The sequence below is a fragment of the Dama dama genome, chromosome 5 (genome assembly GCF_033118175.1).
Source record: "Dama dama isolate Ldn47 chromosome 5, ASM3311817v1, whole genome shotgun sequence".
NCBI lineage: Eukaryota > Metazoa > Chordata > Mammalia > Artiodactyla > Cervidae > Dama > Dama dama.
This window is the reverse complement of record NC_083685.1, coordinates 97,619,957-97,632,951: the sequence shown is the minus strand read 5'-3', so window position 1 is coordinate 97,632,951 and position 12,995 is coordinate 97,619,957.

The window sequence follows — 12,995 nt, the reverse complement described above, 5'->3', positions numbered from 1 at the left end:
AAGCTGGGTGTTGTATGGGAGGAGAAGAATGCTCGATAAGGTCAGAAAACAGACAAAGTGAACATTCAGCCCCTTCCCACCTCACACCTATGGCAGACATTGCCCATCAATCCATGTATTTTTCTTCTTGAGCCCAGATGTAGTCTCAGATGCAGCCTTGTCATCCCAGCACTCCAGACAGTCACAACCAATTGACTGAAGCTGGCATTTAAGGTAAAGTCCAGGGTCAACCTCAAGGTAAGATATGGCTCAGGGCAATGCAGATCCAGAATAGAAGGGAGACAAGACTGAATTACTCTAGAGGCTGGGAAGATGGAGTTAATTAGGACTCTTTCATTTGAAAGTGACAGACACCTGCAAGAAAGAACTTGTCTTCAAAGGAGGATTTATTACAAGGACACAGCAGAACCGCAGGGACCATCTAGAGGCAGGAGCTGAAGCTTTGTAGGGACTCAGGAAATTTCTCTCCATCTCTATTCTCTGCATTTCTGCTTTGTCTTGTTATTTCTCTGTCTCCCTTGACCAATCCTTTCTGTATTCCAGCTCACATGACAGAGATAGCCGCCACACAATTCATGTTTATATATCTTCTAAGAGAGTAGATAGACAGGTTTATAGTGTCTTGGCTCAAATTTCAAGTTCCCTGGCAAAGGATTCCCACTGACCTAGTTTAGAACAGAGATCCACCCTTAGTCCAATTACCCCTGTGCAGCAGGAGGAAGGGGTCACATAAAATGCCAGGGCAGCTGTGTCCATCACAGTCACGTTGATGATTCTGATGAGCTGTGGGGGTTGTATGGATTTTTCAGAAGTATGTGAGTAGGTCTTTTCTGGGCAATATAAAACCCCAAACAACAAATATCCCTTAAGTAATTCAAGAAAAGCTTCTTGTAGGAGGTGAGTTTTAAACTAGTCATGAAAAACTGGTAAAGTTTTAATAGGCAGAGATGAACAAACAGGATAATCTAAACTCAAACCAGGGACTTCCCTGGTGGTCCTGTGGTTAAGAATTCGCTTTCCAGTGCAGGGGACACAGGTTCGACCCCTGATTGGGGAACTAAGATCCCACATGCCTTGGAGCAACTAAGCCCCCAAGCTGCAACTACTGAGCCCAGCTCTGGAACCCATGCACCACAGCTAGTGCAAAGCCCACTTGCTGAAGCAGCCAAATAAAGAAATAAATTTTTAAAATAAATAAATGAACTCAAGCCAGTTTGATACAGTGTAGGAACACATTGGTTTATGTGAGTGGAAAAGTCAGGAGTAATGGCTTCAGGGCTGGATGGATCCAGGTGCCCAGGACATGTGTCAGGAATTGCCATGGCTCAATATTTCATTTCTACTTTCTTCTGTGTTGAACTGTGTTGGCTTTTTCTCAGGCAGGCTTTTCCCAAGTGGTGGCAGAAATGATGACCAGCAGCTTTGGGCTTCTATCCTGCCAGTTTAGCAACCCAGTTTAGCAAAGACCATGTCACCCTCTAGCTGCAAATGTCCTGGGACTGATCCTCACCGAACTGGCCTTGGTCACAGACTCTGAAACTGGGCCTAGAATTAGCTCCATACAAACTATATGGATTAAGGGTGGAAATGGGTATATCCCCAAAAGGAATTTCAGATGTGGGAAAAAAATAGGCAAAAACAATATGTGTATATTCTGCCTTTTCTGAGAGAAGTCACTCTCAGAAACCATCTATTGGTGGATTGCTGATCTGAGTTTTTCAAAACTCTCAGCCAGGTTTTAGAGGGCTTCCCAAACTGAGAGGCTTGTTCTGGTTATCCATTACTGGATAATAAATTATACTAAAACGTAATGGCTTGAAACCCATATTATTATATTCCGTGATATTGCAGGACAGACATTTGGGCAGGACTCCCCTGGGTGATCCTTTGGTTTCACTTGGCTCTTACAAAGACGTATGCTCAGTCACTTCAGTCGTGTCCGACTCTTTGCAATCTATGGATTGTAGCCCATCAGGTTCCTCTGTCCAAGGGATTCTCCAGGCAAGAATGATGGAGTGGGTTGTCATGCCCTCCTCCAGAGAATCTTCCCAACCCAGAGATTGAATCCAAATCTTCTGCATTACAGGGAGATTCTTTGCCCCTGAGCCATCAAGGAAGTCCCTCTTACAAAGGTGCTTGGTGGAATTCAGGGCCGATGAGATGGAATACAAAGTTCAGGAAGACTTGATTTGTGTCTGACAGCTCAAGGTGAACAGCTGGAAGGCTGGATTCTGGGGAGGTAGTCCATACCTAACACCAGGGAATGGCTCTTTCCTCAGGGTTTCCTGAGGTTACTCTCAGACTCCCGCCTTCACCAAAGCCATCCCAAATCCTCACCTGCCACCCCTCCCCCCACTCATCTTGCTATTGGCAAACACATGGCCATCCTTGTCCTCACAACACCAAGGACACAGAAAGGAAGCTCTTTTTCCCCCTTTCTTCCCACTAAAGGTATGGACTCCACCCTTCCTGCTCCCACCTCCTGCCTTAGAGGAAAAGGCTCTAAGGAAAAGGATCTAAAAGCCGGAAAGACTGATGCTGAAGCTGAAACTCCAATACTTTGGCCACCTGATGCAAAGAACTGACTCATTTGAAAAGACCCTGATGCTGGGAAAGATTGAAGGTGGAAGGAGACAGGGACAACAGAGGATGAGATGGTTGGATAGCCTCACCGACTCGAAGGACTTAAGTTTACGTAAACTCCGGGAGTCAGTGATGGACAGGTAAGCCTGGCATACTGCAGTCCATGGGGTCGCAAAGAGCTGGACACGACTGAGTGACTGAACTGAACTGAACAGCTGTCTAAAGTTACTTCCATCTCCTCAGGGACTGGCTCCCGTCAGTGTTTGCCTTTTCACTCACAGTGTAGGATTTAAGACCTTGGGAAAATCACAGTCCTGACTGTCACTTAGTAACCGGCTGCCCTTAGACAGGTCATACCACCTTTCTGAACCTCAGTGTTATCCCCTGTGAAATGGAGTTATAATAGTGTCTGACTAATAAAGTTGTGGAGGGTATTAAACTTTCACAAGTAAAGCTTCTGACCCGTAAGAAGTACCCATAAAACATCACTCCTTCCTTGCACACACACTCTGAAGGTGGCCACATTTCTTTTTTTACTGAGAATGTAGAAACCCAGGAGGAGGGCATGGCAACCCAATTCAGTATTCTTGCCTGGAGAATCCCCATCCAGGGGTCACAAAAAGTCGGACACGACAGTGAAGAGTCAAAACCTCTAGAACCTGCAGTTACATAACCCACACTTGTACCTACTCCCAAACCCATCCTGTCCTGCACTAATCCTCTTGCAAGTGCTTCTCCTCCCCCTATCCAAAGGCATCCCTCCTCCTCTGCCTGGATCCATCTCTACCAGACACAGGGCTGGGTTCCCTAGTCACCGCCTCCAGTGTCTCCTCCACTCACTGGGGTTTTTTGTTGTTTTTTTTTTTATGTGGACTATGTGTTTTTAAAAGTGTTTTATTGAATTTGTTACAATATTGCTTCTATGTTTTGGCTTTTTGGCCTAGAGGCACATGGGATCATAGTTCCCGGTCCAGGCACAAACCCTTGTCCCCTGCATTGGGAGATGGATTCTCTCTTTTTTTTAAAGAAATTATTTATTTATTTATTTTAGGCTGTGCTGGGTCTTTGTTGCTGTGCATGGGCTTGCTCTAGTGGAGGCACGTGGGGGCTACTCTCTAGCTGCAGGGTGCAGGCTTCTCTTGTTGTGGAGCACAGGCTCTAGGGTGCCGGGGCTTCAGTAGTTGCTGCACGTGGCTCAGATGGTGCAGCTCTATGGGTTCTAGAGCACAGGCTCAGTAGTTGTGGTGAGTGGGCCTGGTTCCTGGATCAGGGATAGAAACCATGTCTCCTACATCAGCAGGCGGATTCTTTACCACTGGGCCAGTAGGGAAGTCCAGGGGACGGGAGTGATGGCACATTCTTAACCTCTGGACCACCAGGGAAGTCCCTCCTGTGAACCGTCGATGGGCTCACAAAGGCTCACAACACCCTCACCGACCTAGCTTCCTTTCTGGCTGCTGAAGGAACATCTTGCACAGTTGTGTCATCACAGGGTGTGTCCCCCAGCGTCCTCTGGAAGGCACTGACTGCTGGAAGGACCGGTTTCTGGGACCAGCTCTGATCGGTGATCCATGATCATCCAGTCCGCCTGCCTCAGTGTACATGAGTGTTGCCCCAGGCTTGGGCACCAGGGCCCAAGGAGACCGCCAAGATGGAGCCCAGACTGGGGCCTTTTCTCCAAGAGCCAAGAAGTCCTCCATCCCTTGGGGGGGCGGTGCTGAGGGTGAAGTGCTCAGTACTGGCCTCTCTTCTGCCACTGAAGTTGGCCTGGAGCCCTTTGCTGCTGGCCCTTCCTGTTGCTAATGTGGCCCTCTTGGGCCTTGTTTTAACTGGGGCCATGGCCTGCCCTGGCAGAAAGTGTGGCAAGAGCTCTGAGTGCCCATTTTTCCTGGGATAGAGGCTAAACCCTGGAAAGGGGGGTGACCTCAGGGGCCAAAGTGGAAGACCTGTCAACATTATGCATGAGAACCCACGTGGCCCTAAATCAGGCAGGACGTTGACAGTAGTAACCTGGAAGTTCTGAGGGAGGCTCACGACTTAGGAGCAGATGGTCAGGACCGAGAGAGTGGCCTGAGGAGATGGTGTGCTGACTGGGCTTGCCGGTGATGAAGAAAACAATGGTGCGGCAAGGCCATAAATTCAAATGACTGTGAACATTTATTTGCTTGGCTTCGTGGTTTGGGTAATGAGGTAGAGTAGAAGGGAAAGCCCTTTGTTGAGCTTGTAGTCATGAACACATTTTAATCCAATAGACCAATATTTCATCATAATGAAAAAAATTAAGAGTTTTGTGGTAGATGCGTGTGTGGGTGTTCAGTTGCTCTGTCACGTCTGATTCTTTGTGACCCCATGTAATGTAGTCTGCCAGGCTCCTCTGTCTGTGGGATTTTCCAGGCAAGAATACTGGAGTGGGTTGCCATTTCCTTCTCAAAAGGTAATTTCATTTGGCATTTTAGAAAACGCTGATTGTGTAACCCATTCATGAAATGCATCATTAACTCTGGTGTAACAGGTGTTGAGTAAAACTTTTTCTGTGGCCACAGAATTAGAATTAGAGCCCTCAGCTAAAACTGTTAAGTTCTAAGTACTCCACATTCTAAAGAGAGGAACCCGGGAATTCCCTGGTGGTCCAATGGTTAAGACCCGGCGCTTCCAATGCAGGGTGCTTTGGCTGGGGAACTAAGGTCCCGAATGCTGCACAGTGAAGCCAAAAATAATAATAATAATAATAAAGATAGAAACCAACAAATGACTCAGTTACTCTCACCTGCATCCCCATCCCAAGGACTTTCTGAGAGTTTGTAGAATTGGCCCAGCCATAATCTATACTCCCATTTCCTCCTCCCCAGGCTGCTGGGAAGCTGAACACAGGGAAGGAGGGAAAGAACCAGAGCTGGTGGGAGCATCTGGGCTGAGGGCTGCCCATTTGCCAACAAATGCCAAGTGGCAACTTTCTGGAAGAACCATTTTTGGAGACTGGAGATGTCTTCGAGGGTGAGAGCATCTCCTTGTTGGCTGAACGGAGCTGGGCTGCAGAAGACAGAATCAGAGCAGGGGCTGTGACGGAGGCAGTGGCAGCCCCCGCCCAGTCCCCTCGTGGCCTGAGACAGTGAGAAAGAAGTCAGTTCCCACATATCCTCATGGAGGAGGACAGCAGTCAGAGGGCGACTGAAGCTGGGGGCCGCCACAGGACACACAAGAGGCAATGGTAGCCAGAGAAGGGTGTGGGGGTGCTGACCACTGCTGGGCTAAAGAAAGACCTGGCTGCTGCCTTCTGAGGGGTCTTCAATGCTGAAGAATGCTAGGAAAGCAGATCTCCAAGCCCCAGAGGACGGTACCTAGGATGGATCCAAATGTCGCAGGGACCTTCAGCCTGTCCAGCTTTTTTTGTTTTCGTTTGGGTGGGGTTTTTGGTGGGGGAGGTCATGCTTCATGACTTGCTGGATCTTGGTTCCCCGACCAAGGGTTGAACCCAGGCCCTCAGCAGTACAGAGTCCAAACCACTGGACTGCTGGGGAATTCCCAAGTTTATCCAACTTTGAAGGTCCTCTTTAAGAAGAAGCATACAAAATTGGGTAGTGGGGCTTGGAAGGGACTTGTGCAGGTGAGAGATTGTGAGGTTTCAATTTTATTAGCTTTGCAGTGAAATCACTTCTGCACAGGTAGACAGGATGGCACCCCCAGACAGAGTCAGCTGCAGCCGAGCCAAAGCGAGACCAGGGCAGTTTTCCTGGTCAGTCGGCAACCAGTTAAGTTTCTGTTGTACTCCTCCCTTGAAGAATGAGGGGGTGGGTATGAGTGGGGGATCCCAGGATCAAATTATGTCCCTATGTCCCCACTATGGGCTTCCCAGGTGGCGCTAGTGGTAAAGAACCCACCTGTCAGCGCATAATATGTAACAGACTTGGGTTTGATCTCTGGGTTGGGAAAATCCCCTAGAGGAGGGCATAACAAACCCACTCCAGTACTCTTGCCTGGAGAATCCCATGGACAGAGGAGCCTGGCGGGCTACAGTCCATAGGATTGCACAGAGTCGGACACCACTGAAGTGACCTATCACACACACACTGCATGTCCTTCCTATCCTGATCAAGGATCCAGAATTGGGAGTGAGGGAAGAAGCAGGCATGCGCTCCTCCACCCCCCTCTCCACCCCCTGTGCCGCCTCCCACCCCCAACCAGGACCCTGACAAGTGCGGTGAGGAACAGACCTTCAGAGCAGATAGGAGATGGGAGTTTTCAACTGGACTGGACTTTTGGAGGTACTAGTTGGAGAAATGTAAAATGTGTTCATGTTCCTATCCCAGTCCCACCAAATCAGAAGTCTGTAACAATCTGATTACACAGACACTGACTAGGAGTTTAAGACACGCTCTTACAGAAAAGAATCAAGGGGTCATGAAGCAGGACTGACCACCTGTGAGAGAAAAACTCCAGGGCATCGGGAGAGGCACCCAGGGGCCCCGAGCCTGAACTCCTGAGTGTGCTTCCTAATCCCAGGACTTGCTGGACCTGCGATGATTAACAAGGTTTTTTTCGCCACTGGGAGCCTCAGTTTCCATGTGTGTAGGATGAGTCGTGTGAGGATTAGAGGCTGAATATGGAGACATGCTTTTTACTTATTTGGTTTTTTTTAACATAGGTGTTTTTTTTTTCATTTATTTTTATTAGTTGGAGGCTAATTACAATATTGTAGTTACTTATTTGTTAATTTTATGTATTTATTTTTGGCTACACTGGGTCTTGGTTGCAGTACATGGGCTTTCTCGAGTTGTGTCGAGCAGGGGCTACTCTCTAGTTGTGGGGCTCGGGTTTCTCATTGCAGTGCTTTCTCTTGTTGCAGAACACAGGCTCTAGGAGCATGAGGGTTTCAGTAGCTGTGGCACATGGGCTTAGTTGCCCCTTGGCATGTGGGATCTTCCTGGATCACAAATCAAACCCAGGCCCCCTGCATTGGCAGGTGGGTTCTCAACCACTACCACCAGGGAAGTCCTGATTTTTAGACATTTTTAGACAGTGAGATCTATGTTCCCTGTGACACATGGGTAAATGCCTGGATGGCATGCCCTTCTCTGGATCCAGAGACCCAGACTCAGGGGTAGGTGGTAAAGTGCAATGTCCCTGGTGGAGGTGACAAAATGGCTTTAGTTTGAATGGTAAGTCTCTAGACTGTGACAAACAAGCTCCTCTCTGTGGGAACCTTGCAGCTATTCTTCTCCGCAATTTCTCTCTGTACTCCCTTCCCCCTCCAGGAGCAAGGGGAACCATCTGTCCCACTCTAACCTCCTTGTCAAGGTCTAGTCACTAACTCACAAGGATACTGACAGGCAAGACACGCTGAGCTTAGAGACTTCACCTCACTCTCCTTTGCATTGTCTCCTCTGGGAGGGCAGGACCTGAAAGATTCCCCCTCATTCTCAATGTTGAGTCAGCATGAGAGTTCTGACAAGGTTACCAGACTACACACTCTCTCACCCCATGTCCCAACCTCTCCCAGGTTAGGCTCCCATAAATGGATTTTCAGTAATAGTCCTGCCACAGGGAAGGGACTGGGCTAACTCCCTACTGAGTCAGCGCTTGAAGAGAAATATCATCTCTGTCATCCATCCCTCACTCCTTCCTCCTTCCTAAGCCAGTGCTTTTTCCCTTTGTGAAGGTGTTAGTTGCTCTTTTGGATAGAGGCTCCTCTGTCCATGAAATTCTCCAGGCAAAAATACTGGAATGGATAGCCATTCCCTTCTCCATGGGATCTTCCTGACCCAGGCTGAGTCTTCTGTATTGCAGGCAGATTCTTTACCATCTGAGCTGCCAAGAATGCCCCTTTTCCTTCTTGTTAAATCAGTCTAACCCCTACTGCTTTCCATAATCCTTTTGAGACGTGTCCATCATCAGAAAACCCAATTCAATTTAGCTTAAGCAAGGAAAACAACTTGCTAGCTCATCATCCTCGAATAGCGGGATCTGGTGAGGCCCAGTGAGGAGCAGAGGTTTAAATAAGTGGCAGTGAGAAGGTCTGCCAGCTCCGATCCTATCGTTGTGGTGGCAAGACCACTCAGTGTCACATCCTCTTGCGACGCTGCCCTCAGCTTCTAGCAATGTCTCAATGCGAAGCCTTGTTTGCCCGGCCTGGATCACTTGTCCTTGAAGCAATCCCGGTGGCCAGAGGAATGGAATGATGTGGCAGGACTGGGTGGGGAGGTCTGAGTCAGTTGCACAAGGACGGAGAATGGGGCAATGATGGATGCCCAGCACACAGATGCTAGGAAGGCAGAACACCTGATGGCCATTATGAGTCATCATGTCAGAAAAACAGCCTGGGGGCAGCAGGGATGTTGGGCTCAAAGAGAATGGATGACCAATGGACTGGTTGCACATGGGTGGCTTTGGGATGGTCTATCCTATTCTAATGCCCCAGACTCTGGGAGGATTGGAGGTAGAGTATGGGTCGCTGATGAGACCTTGTCCAGAGACCAGTGGACCTCAACTTTCCCATTTGGGGGAAAAGTTTCCAAAACTGATCCTTTAGTTTTGGATTCTGGCTTCCATGACTCTCAGGTCTTGGCCATGGACAAGCTCTGTCCTTCTCTTCCTTCCTCTCTCCTGCTTCTGACCAAAGGATGAAGCCAGCTACCCATTTCCAGAGCCTCAGAGATCCTGGTCTTTCCTAGAAGCCTGAAAGTCCTGTGGCTTCCCTGCTTTGTCCCCTCTGAGCAGACCCCCTGAGCAGAGGGGGTCCTGTGGGGTTAAAGTCCTGAGATCACCTTCCCCTGCCTGGGCCATCTCTAGGGTTCACCCCATATCTGAAATCCTCCCTGGCAATGCAATGCCAGGTTCGAACATTCCAGGGATGGGAGTGTTCAGACCACCTGGGCCAAAAGGACCACATACCAAGAAATGGAAGAAAGCACACCTTTATTCCAGCCCCCACCCTCCCAGGACCCAACACCATGGCATGTGGCCTGGTGTCCACAGCACACAGCCCAGAAGATCCTGGTGAACATGGCCACAAAACACAGTTCCAGAGCCCCCAGAGGGGGTCCCTGGGGTCCACTGCAGGTGGAGCAGAGTCCAGTCCCTGAGAAGCAGCACAGACAAAAGGTGCCAGGTGAGCCCCAGGACGTGATGTATTGTCCCAGCTACAGGGTGGGGACAGCAGCAGCAGCAGCTGCGGGAGATCCCGGCTTCGGCCATCTTTGGTCCTGGCTACAGCGCCATCCTGAAGGCAAGGCCAGTGGCAGAGGTAGTGTAAACATGGCTAAAGGTGAGGGGAGCCTACTGGCCAAGCCGGGTACTCTCTGAGCTGGGGTCCCAGGAACAACAGGGGTGACCAGGTGGACAGGACTTGGGTCAGAGGGCAGTAGCGCTCTCAGAGACGGCCTGGGCCCAGAAAAAAGGTTCCATGAAAATGGAGGAGAAAGACAGGGAGAAACTGCCAGGCAGAGAGAGGAGACTAGGAGCAGAGAGGAGACCATGGCTTGATCTTTTCCCTCCTCCACTCCCACCAGCCCTCTGAGCTCTAGGGTGGGTGGTCCCTGAGTGCTCCAGACTGGGGAGGACAGGCCTCTCCGTTACCAGGCTCTCCCCCAGTCACTTGCATGATCTCCTTTCAGACTGAGTTCCCAGGTGACTCAGTGGTAAAGAATCCACCTGCCAATGCAGGAGACATGGGTTTGATCATTATGTCCAGGGATCCTCCACATGTTTGATCCTCCATGGGAAGATCCCCTGGAGGAGGAAATGGCAACCTACTGCGGTATTCTTGCCTGGAAAATTCCATGGAAAGAGGAGGCTGGCAGGCTATAGTCCATGGGGTTGCAAAGAGTCAGACATGACTGAGCGACTGAGCATGCACCTGAGAACAAGGCTGAGTTGACAATGGGAAGGAACTGGCTCAGCCCTGTTTGCCCCACCTCTGCCCCAAACAAGGTTCGGCCCCAGCTCATCCTCCTTCCCCTCTGGGGGTGCCCCGCCTCAGCCTATTTGCATCAATCCTCCTCCGCCTAACCCCAGGTCAACTTTTTCCTGAAGCTCCCCTGAATCACAGGCTAGTAACTGTCCTAGGCCCCACACAGGCTGGGAGGAAAAAAGTGGGGTGGGGGGGGGGGAAGGAGGGAAGAGGCAGGGGAAAGAAAGCTATGTCCACATGTCAGGTCCAGCACCAGCAATGCAGAGCTGGCCTTCAATCCCTGGAACCTAAGTACAGAGAAAATCTAAAGAAAGATGTTTCAGAATGTAGGTAATTTAAAAAATACTGTGTGTGTGCGCGTGCATCAGGGTTTAAAAAAAAAGAAATCCTTAATTCATCATCTCCGAACTTGGTTAAAAATGCTTTTTAAATTATACCATATTACTCCCTATAGCAGCACCACCTTAAGTAACCAGAACCTGTAGCTGCTGAATCTTAGGTTTCTTCTCCCTTCTTTCTCTGCCTTTAGGAAGGAGGAAAAGACCACTAAGTTTGTGGGTTTCACGGGTCAGGCAAAGCAACCCTTCAACCCCCAGGCTCGTCCATAGTCCTAACATCAGCTACTCCAGGGTCCTGGGGTCTGATGTCTACAGGCACCTGACAGGAACATAAGTTCAGAGAATCCTGGTGTCCTGGAGTCCATGGGGAGTGGTGGGCACTGTGAGAATGGAAGAGTGAAACCCTGGAGAGAGTGGTGGGGTGGGAAAACGGTTGCTCTTTAGCTCCAGCAGGAAGTTGCAGTTGCCCCTGTGTGGGGCTTTTGATTTCAGAAAAGAAGGAAATTTGGTAGACATTTTTACAATGGGGCCTGTGTTGATTTCTAAATGTTAGCTCAAGACAAAAATAAAACCATTCCAGTGGCCAGACAAGTCTCGAGACTAGTTTCTAGCCTAGTTCTTATGAAATCTTAGAAATTCTGGCTTCCCAGGTGGTGCAAATGGTAAACTATCCTTCTGAAAGTGCAGGAGACGCAAGAGACTTGGGTTTGACCTTGGGCCAGGAAGATCCCCTGGAAAAGGAAATGGCAACCTATGTCAGTATTTCTCAGCCATCCACTCTCAACAATTCTGAGATTTTAGAGCTCCTAAGATCATTTAGTTCAATGATTCAGAAACTTTAAAGTATGTATACATACTCTCAAGGAACTCTGTTCAACTCTGTTAAAATGTAGATTCTGTTTCCATACAACGGGGCCTGAGATGCTGTATTGTTAAGAAGCTCCCAGTGATGTCACTGCTGCTGGCCCCCCAGCCACACTGTGTGGTGAGGACTGAGTCCAACCTTCCACCTAGAGAGTCCATCTGATGGTACTATCCCTGCTCACAGCTATCTCCAGTTCTGCTCACACACCGCAGGGACTGGAGGCTCACTACCTAGAGAGACAGCCTGAGTGGCTGCAGCTGCTGCTAACTTCTGCCAGGGTCTGAAGCCACAGTGAAGGCCACCCAGAGTCCAACATGCCAAAGCCCAGGCTCTGGGATATCAAAGTACCACAAAAGAAACTTCAGCTAGAGACCCACCAGGATGAGATGGCTTGATGCTTGTGGCAAAGATCTAACCAGGAAGGATTTTCCATCCAACTGCCTGCTCAGTAGCGCCCAGTTAAACAGAGAATACTACTATTCCTGGGTGTTCTGGTTAGTAAAGGTTTGGTGCAGTTTGTTTACATTCCTTTCCCCAAAGCCAAGAACCAAGCTTTTTTTTCTCTGCACTTGGGCAAGGTGTGTGGTGATGCCACCAAAGGAGGCAGTTTTCAACTGGTGGAGGATGGAGAAGGGAAGGATCCTTGAGGCTAAATAGAAGCCCTGGAATCCTCAGGCCACGTGACAACCCCTGCGCTGGTGGAATAGGCGGGCTCCACCTCCTCTGGGCTTGGGACATCCAATCCCAGATCCTCCTTCCTGGGGCCTTCCTGATGGGCCCAGGATCACTGGGGCTGCAGGCCACCTGCCCCGTGCCCCATATCCCAAGGCCAACCACTCAGAAGCCCAGCTGTCGGAGCTGGGGTGTGCAGAAACCACCTAGGCCACTCTTCATTTCACCACCAAAAGAGAACCCAGGCCCAGAGAGTGCATGAGGCCTTCTCAAAGTCACACAACTGGTTTGCAACCAGCTCTTGTAAAGGCTCAGAATCCTTTGAGGCAGAGCTGGATAGAAGTCACTGGTATTAGCCAGATTTTTGGTCACCTACAGCAGCAACGTTCAGGAAAAGGACCTTCCGGAATAATCCTGAGGGAAAGAGGAGGGTCTCAGAGGGAAATTGTGGACAGGAGTCATGAGGATTCTCCTCCGTAGGGGAGAATCATGGATCAGTTTCCTGGAGGGCAGACGCCCGGGTATCTGCTGGAACAGAGCTCTGGAGGCAACAGTCAACTGGTCCTCTGGTGAATCCTAGGATCAATGAGTTCCAGAGGCCCAGAGGAAGGGCTTGTTAATGCAGTAGGGG